Here is a 4,551-nt window from a genome sequence, read left to right as displayed (position 1 = left end):
CAGTAAGAGCTGAGCAATTTTCTTCACCAGAACTGATTGTGTTGCACATTCCATCCCAGAAATCCCATCCCGGCTTCTCTTACTGGAAACACAAAACATCATTGACACAATTGTAATCATGCGCCATTTTAAAGCTAATCCAATACTTGGGTTGGAACTCATTGAAACGTGACTGGTAGCATTGTGAAGAATTTTTCATCAGGATTTTTACCTGATTATTTATCAAAGAAATGACAATCAAATAAAACAAAGACTAAAGATCTCCAATTCTACAGAAAATAAACGTGTCATATGTATCCTTAATGTCATCACAAGTCGGTCCTCTCAGCAGCTTGTAGTTAGGCTACTCAGTCACTCAGCTGCCTGTAGTTAATCCCTCACTCACTCAGCAGCCTGCAGTTACTCCCTCAGTCAGTCAACTGGCTGTAGTTAATCCCTCAGACACTCAGAAGTCTTTAATTATTCCCTCAGTCCGTCGGAATTCTATAGTGAGGACCCTCAGTCACTCAGCAGCCTGTAGTTTGTCCCTCAGTTTGTCAGGAGCCTGTAGTAATGCTCCTCGGTCAATCAGCAGCCTGTAGTTGGTCCCTCAGTCTGTCAGCAGTCTGTCGTTAGGTCCCCCGGCCACTTAGAAGCCTATAGTTAGTCCCTCAGTCAATCAGTACCCTGTAGTTAGTCCCGCAATCACTCAGTAGCCTGTAGTTAGTCCCTCAGTCACTCAGCAGCCTGTATTTGTGTCCCTCGGTAAATCAGCAGTCTGTAGTTGTGTCCCTCAGACACTCAGCAGCCTGTAGTTATGCCCCTCAGTCACTCAGCAGAATGTAATTATTCCCTCAGTCCGTCAGAACCCTGTAGTCAGTCCCTCAGTCACTCAGTAGCATGTAGTTAGTCCCGCAGTCCCTCAGAAGCCTGCAATTAGTCCCTCAGTCTCTTAGCAATCTCTGGTTAGTCCCACGGTCACTCAGCAGCAGCTAATTGTGGTACATTTAATGGTGAACTTTTCACACAAATGCATATATCAATGTTTGAAGACGTGTAGGTGCCCCGTGTGCTTTAACAATGTTAATACAAGAAAACCGACCACATCAAGATGATTTGGATATAACAGTGCACCATATAAACTCTGGCAACTCTGATTAAGATCTTGGTGGTTTTGGTCTACTTTTTCTCAATTGTATCAACGTCTCATGTTTCCTGTTTGCATCGATTTGTGTTTGTATCAAATGTTGCCATCGTAACACCGGTCACTATGCCCAAACAGTCATGAATTGTATGAGACGTGTGCGTAACGGTGTTATATAAAGACAAGTATTATTTATTGATTATTAGAATTTGTATTTACTGATTGCCCAGAATATAAAGTGTTAGGACAGAGTCAGAAGGTGCCACCAATTCGAGTGTGTTGCTGAAACATGTTATTGCACAGAACCAATAAAGCAAATCGGCCTGAGCACAACCCATGGCTTCGAATTAATATCATGTTAGAAAGTGAAGGCTGACGTTCGAGATTACCGAGTATTATTTGCTGCACAGACAAATCTGCCACTTTGTGATTGGCGTAATATTGCAGTGCGATTCCTTGGTCCACTTCCGAAACTTGTTCACTGCAGTCGATTGGGCGAATAGCAACGCGATGCAATTTGCTAAATGCGGCAAGTTAATTATTTCCATCCGAGAGAAGTGCGTTAAAGTTGGTGCGAACCATCAGGCCTGGTGTTCCAATCCATTTCTCCAGACATCCGTGGACCCCATGTTGTGACATTTCATCCGCTCTCAAATCCTCACAGTTCTGTGTTTTCTCTCTTTGGATTGTCTCTGTGCTGTCTGCTCCCTGCTCTATTTGGACACTCTCATAGAATCGTAGAATGGTTACAAAACAGAAGGAGGCCATACGGCCCGTTGAGCCTGTGCCAGCTCTCAACAAGAGCAATCCAGCTCGTCCCGCTCCCGGGCCCTTTCCCCGTAAGCCTACATTTATTTCCATTCAAGTACTTGTCCAATTCCCTTTTGATAGCCACGATTGAATCTGCCTCCACTACCCTATCAGGCACTGTATTCGAGTCGCTGCGTAAAAAAAAAATACTCATGTCGCCTTTGAGTCTTTTACCAATCACCTTAAATCTGTGTTCCCTGGTTCTTGAGCTTTCCACCCATGGGAACAGTTTCTCTCCAACTACTCTGTCCAGAACAACCCCAGCTTCTGCAGTCTATCTGCAGTCTATCCACCTAACTGAAGTCCTTCATCGCTGCAACCATTCTATTAAATCTTTTCTGCACCCCATCTAAGGTCTTCACATCCTTCCTAATGTGCGGTGCCCAGAATCGGACACAATACTCCAGTTGTGGTCGAACGTTTTATAAAGGTTCATCAGAACTTATTTGCTTTTGTACTCTATTTATAAAGCCCTCGATCCCGTATGCTTTTTCAGCCGATTTCTCAATCTGCACTGCCACCTTCAATGATTTGTGCACATATACCCCCAAGTCTCTCTGATCCTGCACCCACTTTAGATTTGTACCCTTTAGTTTATATTGCCTCTCCTCGTTCCTCCGACCAAAACGTATCACTTTGCACTTCTCTGCGTTAAATTTCATCTGCCCATTCCACCAGCCTGTCTATGTCCTCTTGAAGTCCATCGCTATCCTCCCCACTGTTCAGTACACTTCCAAGTTTTGTTTCATCTGCACATTTTGAAATTGTATCCTGTACACCCAAGTCCAAACCTTTAATATATATCAAGAAAAGCACGGTGTGCAGCAGTTCAAGCAGGCGGCTCACCCCTGCTTCGCAAGGACAATTAGGGATGGGCAATACATGCTGTCCTCGCCAGCGACGCCCACTTCCCATGACCGAATCAAAAATAAGCAGTGGTCCTAGTAGCGACACCGAGGAAACACCTCGCAGTTCTGTTGAGTCCATCGGCGTCTTGTTTCGTCCTTCTCGGTTCTGTCTCGTCTCTCAATTATGTCTGTCTCCTCTTATTCCTGTCTGACCACCTATTTCCATCTTTCTGGTCCCGATTGGTTCCATCCTGATCCTATTTCTTCTATCTGGTTCCCGTTGGTTCAATCTGGATTCTGTTGGTTGTACTTAGATTCTGTTCGTTCTATGTTGATCCTGATGGTTCTATCTTGAATCATCTGTTAGTATCTGGATCCTGTTGGTTCTATTTCGATCCTGTTATACATATCTGGTTCCTTTTCGTTCTGTCTGGTTCCTTTTCGCTCTATCTCATTCCTATTCATTGTATCCTGATAGTCTTACTTCTAACTGGATCCCATTCATTCTATCCTGATTCTGTTGGTTCTATCTGTTTCCTCTAGGTTATATCTGTTTCCTGTATCTTCTAATCTGTTCCAGTTGGTACTACATGGTTCATGTTGCCTCTATCTGGATCCCGTTTGTGCTATCTGGTACCTGATGGTTATATCCCGATCCTGTTGGTTCCATTCCTGACCCTGTTGGTTCTATCAGAATCCCATTGGATCTATCCTGATACTATCGGTTCTCTCTGGACTCTGTTGCTTCTATCTATTCCGTGTTGGTTCCATCTATTTGTTGTTTGTTCTGCCTGCATCATATTAGTTCCATCTGGTCCTTGATAGTTCTATCTGTTCCATGTTGGTCCCATCTATTTCCTGTTTGTCCTGCCTGGATCTTATTGGAACCTGATTGTTCCACTTGGTTCCTGTTGATTTTATCTGGTTTCTGTTGTTTCTATTTGGATCATCTTGGTTCTATCTGGATCATATTGGATTTATATGGTTCAGGTTGGATCTATCGGGTTCCTGTTGGTTCTATTGTGTTCCTGATTGTTCTACCTGTATCCTGTTGATTCCACCAGGATCCTATTGGTTCTAATCTGAACCTGGTCGTTTTATCCTGAACCTTTTGGTTCCATTATGATTATGCTTGTTCTATCTGGATCCTGATGGATCTATCCTGACCCTGTTGGTTCTATAATGACACTGATGTTTCTATCTGGATCCTGTTGGATTTATCCTGAAACTGTTGGGTGTGTCTGGGTCATGTTGGTCTTATCCAGATCGTGTGGGCTCCATTTGGATCCTGTTAGTTATATACTGATCCTGTTGGTTCTACATTGACCATGTTGATTCTATCAGGACTTTGTTGGTCCTATCCTAATCCTGTTGGATCTATCGATTTCCTATTTGCTCTGACTGGTCCCTGTTGGCTCTGTCCTGATCTTTATGGCTTTATCTAGATCCTGCATGTTCTGTAACGATTCTGTTGTCTCTAACATTTTTGTAAAAATTTGTTCATGGGATGTGGTCGTCGCTCGCGATGCCAGCATTTATTGCCCATCCCTAATTCCCCTTGAGAAGGTGGTGGGGAGCCGCCATCTTGAACTGAAGCAGTCCATGAGGTGAAGGTTCTCCCACAGTGCTGTTAGGAAGGGAGTTCCATGATGTTGACCCAGCGACGAAGAAGGAACTGCGATAGATGTTCAATTCGGAATGGTGTGTGACTTGGAGGGGAACCTGCAGGTGTGTTGTACCCATTTGAGTGCTGCACTTGTCATTCTAGGT

This window comes from Heptranchias perlo, chromosome 16 (genome assembly GCF_035084215.1).
Source record: "Heptranchias perlo isolate sHepPer1 chromosome 16, sHepPer1.hap1, whole genome shotgun sequence".
Taxonomy (NCBI): Eukaryota; Metazoa; Chordata; class Chondrichthyes; order Hexanchiformes; family Hexanchidae; genus Heptranchias; species Heptranchias perlo.
Note: the sequence above shows the minus strand (reverse complement) of the source record.